The sequence below is a fragment of the Chinchilla lanigera genome, unplaced genomic scaffold (assembly GCF_000276665.1).
Source record: "Chinchilla lanigera isolate Chin_1 unplaced genomic scaffold, ChiLan1.0 scaffold00023, whole genome shotgun sequence".
Classification (NCBI taxonomy): Eukaryota; Metazoa; Chordata; class Mammalia; order Rodentia; family Chinchillidae; genus Chinchilla; species Chinchilla lanigera.
Genome location: NW_004955424.1, coordinates 23,553,613 through 23,571,074, shown reverse-complemented (window position 1 = coordinate 23,571,074; position 17,462 = coordinate 23,553,613). Strand labels below are relative to the sequence as shown.

The following is a 17,462-nucleotide window of genomic DNA, read 5'->3' as shown; positions in this document are numbered from 1 at the left end:
TTTCTCTTACTCTTGCTGCCGTTTCATTTTTGCACTTTCTGTGAATGGATTTGCATTTACCTGTTTTTCTTTTCCCTTCCCATTTATCCTCAATTAGTGTGACGTCATTGCAGATATAAAGAGTTAATCTTGTGAGCTGTTACACACTATCTCCAGGAATAGGGTACCACAAAGTAGCACACACCTCCTTATAGTTTAATAGAGCTCCCAACTTAAATCAACAAAATTGTGTTTGATTTTTTAAAAGCAGACACTCTTTTGGATCAGAGTTTAATATGTTTAGATGTCTCTCCAAAGCCTTATGCATTCATAGGTGGGGCTTTTGGCAGGTGGCTGGATTATGTGTGTGTGATAACTGGATCAGCAGGCTGATTGGATTATCATAGTTCTGGGTGTGCCTGAGTGGATTTACTAAAGACAGAAGCCCCACCCTCGGTGTGGGTACCACCAAGCAATATGTTTGTAGCTTGGATGGAATATAGACAGGTTTGCTGCTGTTGCTTCCTGCTTTCACCCTGCCGGACGTGGACGTTTCTCCTCTATGCTGTCTTTCTACCACACCACCCTGCCTTGGAGCCAGCTGATTATAAGTGAAACCTCTACAGACTGTGAGCTAAAATAAATCTTTCCTCCTTTCAGTTGTAGGTGTTGTGTACTTTATCCCAGCACCCACTAAATAACTAAGACAATTGGCAACATAATTAATTTGATTAATAATCAATTTAATAATCATGAAGAAAACAAATCCTCATGTTCACTTGGCCAAATCTGAATTTCAGGAATGGTGCATTCCCTACATTAGTGACATAAGCATATCATCATCTCCTCAAACATGAATTGTATGGCTATTCTTACTGCAGATCTTATCCATAAACTTAATTCTTGACCATGCCTCATGCTCTAAAATGCATGTACGAACTGTCCTCTCACCTACCCTTCAGCTTGAAGTATCACTTACACTCTCATATATGCAATGGAACCATGGCAAAATCCTTCTCCAATCCAGTTCAATATACAACTACAGACCCACTCCCAGTCCTCAAGAGTAAAAATAGTTAAATAGTTCAAAAAGTCTGTCATAATCAAAATTCTTCCTTTACTAACATTGTCTAATAACAGTGCTTTTTTTTAGCCTTTGAAGGTTACTCTTAAAATACAAGGCAATTGGCTGGCCCACAGTAGGAGGGATACAGCACCTGGCTGCCATACTATCCACCAACTCCAGGCTAGCTCCAGTTTTTACTTCCCTTGCTATAGGGTATCAGAGACATGGACTATCTGATTGACCTGATCCTGGACAAGGACAATGTCCTAGGAAAGAAGGAAAGCCCAGAGAGCCAGCAGATCCTGAGAGAAATCCCAGTAGCTACAGGGATTGCAGTGTTACCCTCTCAAAGTGACTGGGTGAGAGACAACCACAGGAGACTGCCAAAAAGAGGTTGTGGGCTAGATAGAGACCCCTTTGAGAAGTTTAAACTCAGGCTGGGAAGGACATGAGCCCTATCTCAATATGAAGAAACCAGGCCTGGCAAGTGTTGATGTTAAGACAGAGTGCCTCTGGTACAGGGAAGGCACCTCACAAGCCTACCAGTCCAAAAAGCTAGGAGAAAAAACTAATCGTGGCTGGATCCCAAGACTGCATACACTGGAAAGAAACTACTCATGCAAAAACACAGAGGAAATTTTTTATTCAATTTTTAATTTTTAAATTTTTTTGCTGTTTCTTCCTTTCCCTCATCAGCTTTTAGGGATTTGGTGCTTTTTATCCATTTCTTTCTCCTCTTTTTTCTTTTCTTTCTGTTCTCTCCTTTTTCTTTTCCCCTTTTAATCTTCTACTCTTCTTTCTTATTATTCTTTTACTTCCAGTATGTTTTGTTGTTCATGCCAGTATTTTTTTTCTTGCTCATTCTCTTCTGTGACTGTTTTCTAATGCTATTAATTTTTTACTCCTCAATAGGACCCCCTACCTTTCTTTTCTCCTCCTCATTTTCCATTGATTAATACTTCAAATTTTATTTTTTTCATTCTCCAGTTCCCCAAAATTTACTAATATAACTCTAAATTTACTAGTATAACTACTAAGCTCTATGAATCTTTAAATAGTTAACTTTATGCTGTTCTACTGTTAATGGAGGTAAAGTCGTTTCATTTAGTAGATATCTACTGTAGGTCAATATTTGGTTAGTCTTGATGTTTTACTATAATTATAGATTTCTTTTCTATGGTTAAAGATGGTATATTATTGCTTCTTAGGGTTTATCAATATCTAATTAGTCTTTGATGCTAATATTGTTGCTCATTTTATTACTATAGCCCAGTAGACATAGTTTTCACTAATAATGGGTTTCCTTGGGATGCCAGTATGGTGATACCTCAGTTGTCAACAACTTTAAGCTTGAACTTTTCACTACTTGAACAGCAAAGTTTGAAAAACATCTGCTCAATGTTCATAACTTTGCTCCATAGTTGAACCAAAAATTCAACATTAAAAAAACCCAAGAGTCACACATCAAATTTTGCAGCAGACACAAAGGGGCAACACTTCAGCCTAAGTACCACTCTGGTCCAGACAACACATAGTGCTTATATTAGTGCATTAAAACATTCATCTCTGTACTTTTTATTTTTACTTTATTTGCATAAAATATCATAACCATTGCTCAAAGAAAAGTGAGTGATACCAGCAGTAAAACTAAGAGGAAAGCTGTGAGAACCACGATAGATTTTTAAAGGTTATTGTGGGGGCTGGGGATTTAGCTCAGCGGCAAAAGCGCCTGCCTGGCATGCGCAAGGTCGTGAGTTCGGTTCCCGGTACCGGAGAAAAACCAAAACCAAAAAAAAAAAAAAAAAAGTTATTGTGAAATTTATTAAAGTCCTGAAAAAATGAATTTATAAATGTAATATTTGGGCCTCATAATCAATTATTTGGTTTTCCATTATTTCTTATTGGAAAAATATGTGCAGTTCTTAAATTCTCAGTGTTCAAACATGAACTTGGTGGCTGGGGATTTAGCTCAGCGGCAAAAGCCCTTGCCTGGCAAGCGCAAGGTCGTGAGTTCGGTTCCTGGTACCGGAAAAAAACCAAAAAAAAAAAAAAAACATGAACTTGGAACAAATTGAGTTCAGCAATTGAGGCATCACTGTATCTGGATTACTTTGGTTTCATTAACAGTAATGCAGCTTATTGCCAGAGAACTGGGTATTGGATGGAATATGCTGCAACAGCCTATCCCAAATAATTGAGATGATTGGATCCTGGGACAGAAGCCTAATATTTAGTCATGCCCAGAGGGCATCACTGAAAAGTAGACATTAAATAGAGTGGTTTCTATGTAAGCAACAAAGGTTTCTACTATAATCAGCCCTAAGCCTCAGCACAAAATATAAACTAACAAAAATAGAAAAATGAGAAGATAACACAACAAAATACCTCTAAAAACCTCCCAGCTCTCCCAAAGTTGATACATAGAGAATCAAAGGGGAGGAAAACAAAAGCCGCATGCCCAGTTATCCAAAAAGATAACAGAGGAGATAACAAAACACATCAAAAAGATGCTTGGCAAGCTCATAGAAGATATAACTAAACCATTAATGGGTGTAATAAACAAAATGATTAGTGAGTCTACAGAAAACACTAATAAAAAGCTAGCTGAGCTAAACAAAATGAAACAAAACATCAATAACCAGCACAGAAAAAGAATTACAGTTCATAAAAAGGTATCAAATAAAAGTTCAGGAGATTAAAAATTCTATCAAATTATGGATAGCAGAAGTAACCAATGTGAGGACAGAGTGTGAGAAGTAGAAGATAGGGTTATGGTCAGTGACTAATTAATAAGAGATATCTTAAAAAACAACAAGAGAATATTAAAAATGGACCCAACAGTTATAAGATGAAGCAAAGAAGACTAACCTAAGATTAATTGAAATTAGTTAAAAATCAGAAGATGGCACAAATGGCATTAAAAATCTTCTTAACTGAAATAATAGCATAAAACTTTCCAAATAAGGAAAAAGAATTTAACATACAGTAAATCAGGCACATAGAACTCCAATAGCCGTGAATCAAAAATGAAACTCCCCATAGCACATCATAGTCAAAATCCCAGAAGTGCAACACAAGAATAGAACCTTAAAAGCTGTTAGAGAAAAGCAGTGAGCCACTTATAAAGGCAATCCATTAGAATTACAACAGACTTCTCAACACAAACTTTAAAAGCCAGGACAGCTTGGAGTAAAATGTTTCATGCCCTAAAAGAAAAAAAAAAATTCCAACCCAGGCTGACCTACCCTGCACAAATATCCAAAGTTGATAGAGAAATAAGATATTTTCATGATAAAGAACACCCAAAGAATTTCATGACCACCAAACTAGTACTTCAAATAATTTTCAAGGATAACCTGGAAAGAAACAATGATGTCAACAATGACAAAAGGTCTAACAGAATTAATACATCAAGTAGAATGAGAAGTTAAGGGAACAATCCAACAGGAAGAAGTAACAATTATTAACATATAGGCACCAGTATCAAATTTAAAAGCTTCTGCACAGTAAAAGAACCAACCAACAGAGTGAAGAGACAACCTGCAGAACAAGAAAACTATTTTTGCCTGCTATTCTTCAGACAGAAGATTAATAATCAAGAGCATATATAAAAAAAGAGCATATAAAGAATTCAAAAAAATTAGACACCCCCAAATAAAAGACCCAATAAAAAATTAGCAAGTAAAATAAGTAGGCATTTTTCAGAAGAAGAAATACTAATATCTCATAAATGGATAAAGAAATATTCGACTTCTCTGGCCATTAGGGAAATGAAATTTAAAGCAACAATGAGATTCCATCTTACTCCAGAAAGAACGGCCATCATCTGGAAATTAAATAATAATAAATGCTGTGATGAAAAAGTAACCCTTCTACATTGTTGGTGGGTGTTGTGGTTGATACATTCTGTCAACTTGAGAAGTCTAGAAGTTTAACTAAGTGACTCAGGAGGGGACCAAGCTTCTCAATTTGTAAACATCCTGAGCCTGTGGAAGAAGACGGCATGGACATGGTGTGAGTACTACACCCACCTAAAGGTGGGGAGCCTGCTTACAATGTAAGGGAGGGAAAGAAGCATGCTCTTCCCCCACCTTTTGCTCTTGCTGCTTTTGCTGTCTTCTGTCGCCTTGAACTTTTGCCCCTGTGCCATGTCACCTGCCTTGGAGCCAGCTGATTATGGAACGAAACCTTCAAAAACTGTGAGCTAAATAAACTTTTCCTTCCTTAACTTTGGGTGTCAGGTATTTTGTCTCAGCAACAAGAGAGAAGTAACCAAGACAATGAGAATGTAAACTAGTACAGCAACTATGGAAATCAGGGAGATTCCTCAAAAAACAAAAACTAAAAATTCCATTTGATCCAGATATTCCCCTTTCAGGGTCTTTCCAAAAGTGTTAAAGTTCATATTACAGTTATCTATGCATACTCATGTTTATAACAGCACAATTTATAATAGCTAAGTCTTAAAGTAACCTATATGTTCATCAACAGATAAGTGGATTACACACAGTAAAGTAGTACTCTGCCATAAAGAAGAATAAACTTGAGTCATTTGTAGGAAAATGGATGCACTGTGAGGTCATAATGTTAGTAAAATAAATCAGATACACAAATTTAAATATTGCATGGTCTCTCTTATATAAGAAACCCAAAATATAAATAGAGTAAAATCAAAGTTAGACAATAAAAAACAGGAAGATAGACCTTTCTCAAATGAGAAGAGGATCCAGAGATGAAGGAAGGGCAAGGGATGGCAGGGAAAAGAGATGAAAAAAGAAAAATTAAAATGAATTATGCATATGTACAAATTCCCCACAAGAATATGAACATTATGTACTGCAACAACATAATAATACGAAAATTCAAAATTTAAAAAAATACAAGGCATACTCTGTCAATGTCAGCCAAGAACCTTTCAGTAACAACAGTGGGTCATGGGACAACTGAATTTTGATAGAAATGAAGACATCATGGTCTAGAGCAGAAAGCAGTGCCAGATTTCCTTGGATAGCCAACAACCAGCAAGAGGGTAATGGGGAAATCCAATAAGCATTCCAAATAATCATTTTACAGACCTTCGGATAAAATACACAATATAGATGTAGTTGATTGCTTTGTTAACAGTCAATCCTCAATTCATAGTCACAAGATTGAGTTGAGAGATATTTATCCTGGTCTGAAAAGGTCCTTCGTTGCTGGAAATATATGAGTAGGTATTAGATGTTCTGTTGAAGGGTGTCAGTAGAGGAACGACAGAAATGAGTGGTTGGCTGCAGTTAATGACCAATTAGTGGCCGGTGAAATTAACATGGAACTCATATAGTCAGTATTGTGGAATGGAATGCAGTGGGCTGGGCTGGGCTGAGCTGGGCTGGGCTGGGCTGGGATGGGATGGGATGGGATGGGATGGGATGGGAATCTCAAACTCTATTACATGCAGTAAGAATAGATATTATTTGGTGACACTTTTCTTTCAGTTGTCTGTGTACCGCATGTTTCTAAATGTAACATGGATATTGTAAGCCCCTAATTTAGACGACTTTCAGAAAACATGATCCTATTTTTTTCATCTTGCCTCTCTTCTTGGTTTTATACCACCTGGACCATAGTAGATACTCAGCAACTGTCTCACAGAAAAAGCAAGTAGAAGTAATAGATTCTTAGGAGTCTCAACAACTCCAGCAAGGAGTGTATTCTGGGCTTGGTTTTACAGATGATAAGATTAAGTTAATTGTCTATATTAAATTACTTATTTTTTTTTGTTTTTTGTTTTTTTTAAATTACTTATTGTTATGGTTTGTGTCTGGGTGTCCTCCCAAAGCCTCATGTGGTCATGGGGCAGGCTTTTAGAGTTTGACTGATTATGGGTGTGAGAGCTGCACCCGCCCTGGGGTGGATAGTTTGCATATGTAAGGGAGAGCAAGAGGCTGCTTGGGGCCATTCTTGGCTTGTGTGTTTGTTGCTTAGCTGTGTTCTGCGGCCATGAGCTGTGGCCCTCTGCCATGTGCCACTCTGCCTTGTAATCTGCCAAGTATGGACTGAAACCTCCACAAACTGTAAGTGAAATAAACCTTTCCTTCCTAATTTTGGGCATCAGGTATTTTGTCCCAGCAACGAGAGAAAAGTAACCAAGACACTTATTCAAGGCCACCTAGCTGATAAGCTCCTCTGCCAACATTTGAACCCAATCAGAACAGGGCTTTCTGAGCCCAGCCGTAGGCTCCATAGTACTCCTCCACAGTGTGATGATGAAACAGCAAAAACTGGAAGTGGAAGTCACCAAAAATTTTCAGCCAATTCATGAAGTCTCTCCAGAAATGTCAATGATTCCAGCCTATAAGTGCCCATTCTTAAAACAACAAAACTTGGAATCACATCACCTGAGGTGGCAGCACCCAAACGCTAGTCCACAGAGTAGCTATGTCACATTCATTTGAGGAGCTTTGTACAGAGATGGATTCCCAAGCTTCACTCCTACAGAATTTGATTGAATACATGTATTTATGAAGCCCCAATGCTTCACAAATAGACAGACAAGTTTGGGAAACTGGGATCTGTAACATTCCTAGATTTAAGATCTCATAGAAATCTTAATGGGAAAAAATGTTGGTCACCATCTAGCCCTTGGATGGCAATAAATTCTGTATTAACTGCCCACTGCAATTATGATAACAATGGCTGCTTGGAGGCTCAGCAGAGCCAGATCCCAAAACAGAATAGTGAATGATGAGTTTTGTAGATGAGGAAGTAGAAAGAGCACTGCTATGATCCAGTCCCCTCTTTTTCCAGTCTTCTGTGCCCCAAAACACACTTTAGTGACATGGGGTTGAAACCCAACTTCCTCATCCTTATTTGGTTGCTTTAGCTATAACAGTTTCCATTAAGCTTAATAAGGCTGCTCAGAATGCTGCTTTATGCAGTGCTTCTAGCTGCTATACAGTAGCAAAAGCCAACATTTGCTTTACTTGAAAGATTAAGGCAAATCTGCCCTAATTGCTCCTACTCATTAATGTCTCTGCCACTTTCAAGGGGAGGTCAAATATTTTATTTCATTATTAGCTATAAATTTTTAAATACCAAAAGCCCTTGAGAATTAATCAAGAAAAGTTATATGTTAAGCAAAAAAGGACCTAGCACAGTTTCAGACATGGCTTTAAATTTATATTGAAGAATATATGATTGATACTAGATCTTCCCGTGAGAATAAGTTTTGATGAAAGTATACAACTAGATAAAAAGAAAAATTATTGAGTACTTAAAGAGAAGAGGAAACTGAAGAAGAAAAACTGTACAACAGAGGGAGCCTGTAATGCCAAGGGAACCTGTGTACTTCACAGCTGTGCCCAAAGCACAAAGTATATGGTCAGAAAATGTGTTCTTTCCCAGCTAGGTGTAGGAAGTCAGTACTTTGTTCGGAGTAAAGTGAGAGACAATCTTATGCCAGGTCCTGTCCTGGGCCCTTTCTGGAACACAAGATTTTTCTAAGTCAACTCTCAAAACCATCCTGAGGTGGAAGATGAAGAAACTGATGCTAAAGACCCCCAAACACCAGCTAGGATATAAAAATCTGCAGATGCTCAAGTGTTTTGTATAAACTAGCAGATCATTTGCATATAATTTACACACCAGCTCCCATTTACTTTAAATCACCTCTAGATTACTTAGAATACTAATACAGTGTAAATGCTCTATAAATGATTGTTAGACTTTAGGGAATAACGACAGGGAAAAAAGTCTCTCTCTATTCAGTACAAACATAATTTTTCCTCAAATACTTTCCATCCACAGTTGGTTTAACCTGTGGGTGCAAACCTATGGATAAGGAAGAGGGACTGTATACAATTCCTCAGTTGGTGTTTATTTCATCTACATGCTGGGATATCCTGGGTTTGAGCAAAGAACTTCATGTGGCCTGAGCAACTGTCCTGTGAAAATCGAAGTTAAGGTCTGTTCCACTCAAGACCCTATCTGAACGGAGACCCCAGCATGGGTCACCACAGGGGAAAGCCAACGTGTCATAAGCCCAAGAAGTCCAGGCTCAAGGAAGTAAAAGGCTGCAGAGATGGGAAGGAGTGGAGCATCCAGACACCACAGCCTCATCATTTTATGGACAAGGAAACCTCAGAAACACGTATACCTGGGAAGGAAGGTCCTCATCTGTCCCAGCTTCCCTAAGCCTTGTCTGAGTGGCACCGCGGGAAAACACGTCTTTCTGGCACTAGAATGCTCACTATGTAGCTTAAACACAAGGCTTTATGAGGAACCAAACATTTTGACTTCATCCCTTCTCCAGCATGTCTGCGGAATATTTCCAGTAGGTACCTTTGAACAACACGTATTCTGAGGTGATATGGGTAAATCACAAAACATTAATTTACTATTAACATAATTACAGGGTTTTTTCTGCTCTCTAGAATTTGTTTAGTGTTTGGGGCCAAATCCTTTTCACTCTCACAATACCTTCTTTGTCTTAAAAAGAAGATACTATGGTGGCTGGCTGGTGGCGGGAAAGTGCCCTTTGAAATTTCCTGTTATCACCGTCATAAGCCGCCTCTAATCAGAGGCAGCACAATAAAAGAGTTGAGAAGTCTTTAAAATACCCACAGACTGCTAGGTATTAAATGTCTTCCTTTTCGTCTCTCCTCAAAATATGTTTTTAAATAGTTCCTCCGCCCTGAGCTTTCCCTAATAAGGTTGCATTTAAATAAATGTGGAAATCTTTTCCTTTTTTAAAGAAAGCCATTCAATTTGGAAATGTCAGATAAAAATACATGTACGTTATAAGGCTATCACCTATTTTCGGCTGTGTTTTTCCATTCTCTCTTTTCCTTTCTTTCTTACATTTTTTTCCTCCTGTTTGTTGTTCCCAGCAGCGTCTGGGAGCCTCCTCACCCAAGAGGACAGGGCTCAACGGATCACAGACGGTTTCGCTTGTTTTCCTGGCTGTACCCATTACAGAAACAGCACCAGCCCCCGTCGCCCAACACAGTGCTCCTGAGCCACCCCAGCTCCCCGAAGCCCTGCCGGAGCCACGTGACTGAAATGAAACCAACTTGCCCTTAACTTTGGAAAATTAGCTGCTCCCCTCCTTGCTGTGCCATGTCAAAATTAAAAAGTAAACAGAGGTCCCCCAATCCCTCTGATTGCATTAATCATTCAAATGACGTATTAGCATTCTTCAGACTCTTCTGTTGTGCTTCCAAATTAACACCTCCAGGTTCAGGGGAATAGAAATTAACGGAATTATCTGGCAGCCCCAGATGTCCTAGCATGCTCTTCCTTCTCACTGATTTAATATGCCTGAAGAACAGTTCGAAGGCAGAAACACTGCTAATGGTCAAGAAATAATTTATGCCATGTGTAATTGACAGCCTTAGCTTCCGCCCACATTCCAAAGTTGCCTGGATTCCAGGTGAGTCTCAGCTTCCCAGGGGACCCATCTGCCAGTGAGCAAGGCCACCGGGTCCACCTCTCCCTCTCTCTGCCAGGTCACCGCATGGGGCAGCTGGCCCTGCTTTATAGTTCAGAGTCCAACTTCCCAGCCTCAGTTGGGTAAAACCCAGAAGAGCCACAGAGCTGGCTGAGGAATCCGTCCCAGGGCGCAGGAAAGGGTGTGAGAGTAGAGCCTGTGGGATCCCAAAAGGGGCCTCTCTGGCATTTCCCGGCTCTAGCCACCAGCAACCTCCTTGTCCAGGCATGAAAAGGATCAGCGATTCTTCTGAGTTGTGGAAGGGCCTTTTAGAACACTGATGTAATCCTTCACAACAGAAGCCTGTTTCCCTTGGGGGTTAATCCTGTCATTCAGGAGTGTCTCCAGGGCATCAAGCCATAATTGCTTGCATAACTCCAAGAGGCAAACAGGAAGCTGGAGCTTGCACACATTCGTAAGCTTTCTAGAGCGGGCAGGTCCCTCTGTGCCTTTCCAGCTCCTTCCCAAACCCATCGCCACACCCATTCTGCAGGGCAGCCCCAAGAGGAAGAGCAAGCCCAAGCTTCACACCGGAGCCTCACCCAGACTCAGCTCCCAGCTGCCTGACTCTCCCAGACTACAGGTTAGCGGAGACAGATAAGGTAAGTGCAAACCCAGACAGCACCTGAACACTAGGGCCTCCAAATAACAGGCAGAAATTCAAATGCTTTCTCCATGCCTTGGTGGGTACGGAAACATCAGACGTTTATTAAATGACATAACGGTAGCAACTACTCCGAACAGCCAGCCCAAAAGTGTCTGCTGTCACTTTAAAAAAAATTGAGCTGATGCCAGGCTAGTCATGGTAATGCTCCCATGGCATGATTAGATTCATGCCCAGGGTTGTATTTGCATATGATATTCAGGGCATGATTTTTTTATTGTTCTTAATCAGAGCCGAATGTCAACAAAATAAATGAAGTTGCGAGTTGAAGTGAAATTTTTATCACATCAGGGATGTGCTTTTTCTCCCATTTATCACAGCCCATATTGAGAGAGTGAAATTTTTTGAAAATGTGGTAATCAATGGAAGAGCTCCATATGGCAGGGATCAAAGGTGTTACATAGTGTGTGGTTCTGCTTTATTGCCAGCCAGTACTGTTAATTGGACAACAAGATCAGAGGCAATATTAAAATCCAATTAAATTGATATGAACAGATTGCCAAGTGATGTACACTAATGTATAATTGAGTATCAAGCAAATGCAAGTCCCCGTCTTCTGCTTCTACCTCCTGAATAAATGATGGCGCCATAGAGGACAGAAACAAGTTTGCACATTAGTGCCACAGCTCTGGGCTCTCATTTGTTACTTTCAGAGTTGATGACTTTTGCTTTTCTTCCCAGTCAGTCTTAAAGAGACAGACCTTCTCCTGGCCCCTCCAGTCCCCCACCCTTTACCCCCACCTAGGATGCCTTTTCTTCCCTGAAATCACGTTCCTGTTCGGGCTCAGAAATGAAACCCATGTTTCATATGCTTCATTACATGTCTATTATATAGCAGGTCCTAAAGAGCAGTGCATTGATAATATATTGTGCTAGTTGTAAATGATCTGTCCATCTGGAGCAGCGCGCTAACACATTTCTAATGCCGTCTCCCAGATATAAATTATAGCAGAGCATTTCTCAACCCAAAAGGCAAGAGGAAGCAAGTAAGCAAAGCCCTGAGCGGGCCCTGCTGGAACACCTGGCTCGCTCACTGGTCACACAAAGAAGGACCAAGGACCGGAGGAGCAGCTAAAGGAGTTGTGGAGACCTGGATCCCCACAGTGGATCACAGGGCTGGGCTGGCCGGTTGGGTTGCCAGCAGGAGCTGAAGTGGCCTCCATTCATTCCTCTCCAAACAAGGCCCCGGGAAAGGACAGGAATCCAGAAGAAAGCAGTCCCTCCCACTCAATTAGAGCAATTAGCTCACAGGCCTTACGGGGGCCAGGCCTGGCTGAATAGGATCCCCCTGCCCCATCGTTTGTTATCTGAGCTGAGCTCACACAAATTAATGAGGAGAGGGAATGAGTGAAGCCAAGGGCTGTTGCTGGCAAACACTCTGGGGGCCTCGTCCCTTCCTCCTGAAGAATGGCCCCAGATTACCCCCAACAATAAAACCTGTTAACTTATACAACTTTGCTTAAGAAACAAGCCTGATGGGACGTTGGCAGACTTCCCCGCTGCCAGCCGAGAACGACTACAGGCCACGGGCTGCTCAGGCCTGGAGAACGTGATGGAATGGTTAGCAAGGGGCAGACGGTCCACTCCAGCAGCCGATTGTCTCCAGCCATAAAGGTCTGTGTTTGAAAAGTTTTTTCCTCCCCTATATATTACTAAATTTTTTTTTTTAAATGTGGAGTAAAGGGGTAGGGAAGGGGTACTGAGCAGAGATTACTATTTTGTTATCTTATATTTAAGCTGCTTAAAAGAAAGCATCTTTGACTTTCCCAATTTTGGTGGGACTTTGCTAACACATAAACCCATTTCAGCATTGTAGAAAGAGGAAAGAAAGGGGAGAGTTGGGGAGGGGCAGGAAGCGAAGGGAAGGGAAGGGAAGGGAAGGGAAGGGAAGGGAAGGGTCAATTAGAGCATCAGCAAGAGAAGCATTTATTTAAAACGAATGCTAAGAAAAGGTGTTTTAACTAGTTTGGAGCTAAACTGCAATATTAGGCACATTTCAAATTTTGACCTAACAGATCATTTATGTCTCTGCGAATAGGTTAACACTTTTTTTTTTGGTGTCAGGAATCGAACTCAGGACCTTGTGCTTGCCAAGCAGAGGCTGTGCCGCTGAGCTACATCCCTGGTTCTAGGCTCTGATCTTCTTAAAGATCAGATTTTGTTTGTGGGCCTAAAAAAACTGAGATGGCATCTATGCTCATAAACCCGTTTTTATTTTCTGTGTTTGGTTTACATTCATGAAAACAAGGGGATATAGCTCAGCGGCACAATACCTGCCAAGCAAACATGAGGTTGCGTGTTCAATTCCTGGTACCAAAAAAAAAAGGCCATAGAAAACAAGGGGTTTCCTACTCAGTAGCTACTTACTAAGCAACTGTTGAATCAAAATGATACTTTGCTTGCTTTCCCTCAAGCCCTCCTGACTTAGGTCCCAGTCGCGTCCACTTGCAATTCACCTTGAAAATGGAGCAAAGAGAACAGAGAGCGAAGGCAGCCCTACCACCAGCCAACAGTACCTTTGGAACATGGACCTCACTACAGAAAAAGTGGGCAAACGGTCCTGGTAACAAGACCAGGCCAGACCAGACCATCTGCTGCCTAGAACAGAGATGTGCTCTTGAACCTGGCAGCTAGCTCAGGGCCAAGACTCCAGCGAGTGGCAGGAATGTACCACTTCTTAAATACACAGATGCACTCCCTGGGCAGTATCCAAGGGTCTTCTGAAAATAGGAAGAACCTGTTTCTGGAAGCTGCTGTTTGACCTGAGTAATTTCTTGGAGCCTTCTTGCTCATGTGATGACCAGTGGGTTGATCTGAATTCAGTCTAAGGGAGAACCAGAGAGAAAGAGAAAAGGAAAGACAGAGACAGAGAGGCTGAAACGTATGGTGGAATTTAAGAGAACATGTTGGAGCTTATGGATTTTTTAACAAAATAAATCAAGTAGATTGCCACAAACAAAAAAAAAAAATGTTATTTTGGAACAATATCAGGTTCACTGGGTAAGAGTTCTCCTGTTCTAGTGCTTAAAATGTGTGTGGGGTGGGGCTCAGGGGGTTGACAAATTGGGTGATACTGCTTAAAACTGCTCCTGGGTCCCTGTGGTTGTGCAACATTTCACCACCTTTCCTCTTTTGTGCATCACCGCAGCCTACAGCTACACCACAGCTACACCACAGCCAGGCGAGAAACAGTACCCTCATTTTTCAGAGGAAGCAACAGAATCTCAAAAAAGTTAAGTAACTTCCCAGAAGTCATATGAGAGGATAGACAAAACAAGAATTCAAAAATGATCATCCTAACTTCAATTCATTTTTAAATTTTCTTATATCTGTTCTACCCAGTTCAGCCTCCCAGAGTTACTCTGTAAAAGGCCATTCCAAAGTCTACTTAAACTACAACTCCAACCCATCATTCCATGGAGGCCTAGATTCAAGATGTTTAAAGAAATGAGTTATATGTAAAAAACCAAAGGACAGCCTCAAAGGCAGCTCTGAAGGTGGCACACCAAGAATCTGGGGACCTGAGTGTCAAAATTGCTGCTAATACATCCCATGACTTCCAGTAGTTCACTAATTCTGTGTCCTTTTATTTCCTCTAAGGACGGTAGAACCAACAACCTACCTATATCTCTTAAATTTACCATCGTTATAGGCACTAATATCACTTCAATGTCTTCAAGAAACAAATCTAACCAAAACACCATTATTATCATAAACCATATTATAGTAATGAGGACTGTTGCCATTTATTCTGATTTTCCTTTTTCTAGACACCATGGTAGGACTGAACTCAGCTATAAGTCTATCTTCCAGGTAAAAGATTTAAGAACTAGCACAACTTGTTACATCCTTTACCCTGATACCAAAGGTACAAGAGGACAGGTTGCAACTGAGTCTCCAACAGCTAAATCTTCCAGTGACCATGGTGAGTGGAGCCTCCCTCCTGGCCCACAAGAAGCATGAACAAGAAGTCAGAGATGTTTGGTGTCATTTGTTACAACAACATAACCTCATAACACTGATGGATACAAATCATACAGAAAGTCTGTTTCTGGGGAGGAGTAACCAGGGAAAGCTGGTCAGAATGTAAAGAAATGAAATGAAGAAGATCTACTGAGAGAAGAAATATTTATTAGGCATCTCCTTTTACAATAAGGTGTGCAAGTGTGCTAGACACATTATTCTTCCTGAACTGGGAAATCCAAAAGGGCTATTTTATATCATAATGATAAATGCTGCTCTTTCAAGGAGTTGATTGAAATTATTAAAATATTTGCCTTTAACAGATATTTTTCACTACCAAAATCTGTTGATAGTCTAGGAGAAACACTCCCCTCTCCAGATTGCCTACAGATCTATTTCTCAAGTAAATCTGTTTAGAAGTTTTCATTCTCTTTAGTTTTCCACAGTTGTTCATTTATAAAACTGTGGCTACACTTAGAAGAGAAAAGGTTTTAATCTAGAAGTATTAAAATATATCAAGGTCATGAGAATTTTCATAGACTTCTGCTAAAGGCTAATGTGAACAAGATTTAAAAAAAAAAAAATTGCCCTCCCTGCAAGGAATGAGTCTTTATTGCCACTCTGAGCCAAATAAATAAACAAGTTTGTAATTTCCTCTTTTAACAGAGTTTGCATAAACTTTGGATTTGTTTATGGGCAAAACAATTGTCCACTGTAACGGGCTCATCCTCGGCATGGCTTTATTTCCCTTCTCACCTCCTCTGCCCTTCGCTTCTTGCTGTCCTGAGGTTCTCTTGTTGTGGGTAGTGATTTTCCACCACAAACAACTTAACAGCATAAGGCATAAGGCCTTAGAAAAACCTTTTTTAGGAGATTTGAAAAGAAAAACATTGTGTGAAAGATGCCACACTCTATAATCCCATGGCTACTTTTTCAATTTTTTTTTCAGTTTTTATCATTGTTTATAAAATTGGAGTTTGGGGCTGGGGATTTAGCTCAATGGCAAAGCGCCTGCCTGGCAAGTGCAAGGTCGTGAGTTCGGTTCCCGGTACCAGAGAAAAACCAAAAAAATAATAATAATAAAATAAAATTGGAGTTTGCCACAATTCAGGTTCTCCATATATCATTTAAAAATACACATCTATAAATACAAATATACTTTTGTATAGGCACAGGCACACGTGCACACGCACACACACATACACATACCTTTGTATACCTGCATATTAAAAGCCCAGCTGAAGTGTGTGTGGTATTGCTGGCAACTTCAAGGGTGAGTCTGAGACACACCGTGGAATGACCAGAACTGCACTGAGATGGGAAAAGCTCCAGCTCAGCCACCTTAACCTCCGTCCTCCAGATGAATGCTCCATTCTGTGGCCTTCTGTCATCTCACTTGCAAAACAAGAAGATTATGATAGATTGACACAAATGTTTCTCCCTGCTCATCCATCCAGGGATCTACTCTAGAAGCTGCTTCCAGTCTGTAAATGTTAGGGGGTAAACTGAAAGTTCACTTAGCTAGGATTCTGACCCAGTAAAAATATGTCAGCCAATGACATAAAAGGAAAACTCAGACATGAAAAAAAAAATATATGCTATCAAAATAGTGGGATTGCTAGGGATTTCTTTTTTTCCCAAATTTAATTAATGTTATGCTATCTTATTTGTATGACTATAAAGCAACACAAAATTAAATAAATATAATGATCTCTGTCATTACCCACAGATAGTGTCAACACATAAATACAAATCATTTCCTTATATTTATAGACACACAAAATAATTATTACCAAATCCATATGATTATCAGTTCTGATTTTTCAAAAGCAAAATTCTCTTCAGCAACATAATTTATTTGTCTAAAGATGTGAAATAAACTGGTTTGTCAAACACTTCATTATTCAGTTGTTTACTTTGGCATCATGCACACTGTAGTCAATGTCTAATGTCACTCCATCTTACACGGCCCACCCATGTACACAAGCTTGTTGTCATGACCAAGTTGGCATTCTTGGGTTAATGCTTAGTGCCAAAGGTCATAAAAATCATGTTATGGGTAGAAATGCCCAGAGAATCTGGGTCTCTCTACTGCCTTATTCTTTCCCACTGTCCAAACTTTGACAACATAATGTGATTACATAATAACTCAGGCAGGAAGCAAATTAGACACCATACAGGAAACACTAGTGAGGCCCCCCACAGAGTTATCTGACTTCATTATCCTGCCTGCTTGTGAGTCAGGTGAAGCCCACCACTGGGCATGGTGGAGCCTTGGAAATTCCTAGTCACTTCCCTACCCTACTCCTGCATAACAGAAG

At 40.2% G+C, this 17,462-nt stretch overlaps 1 long non-coding RNA gene across 1 annotated transcript; it reads left to right on the top strand.

Moving 5' to 3' along the window:
* Window positions 1-10,875: 10,875 nt before the first annotated feature.
* On the top strand, window positions 10,876-16,122 carry LOC102029092. The gene is made up of 3 exons (XR_261104.2): window positions 10,876-11,116; window positions 12,643-12,792; window positions 13,593-16,122. It is a non-coding gene; the product is annotated as an uncharacterized LOC102029092 (long non-coding RNA).
* The last annotated feature ends 1,340 nt before the right edge of the window (window positions 16,123-17,462 follow it).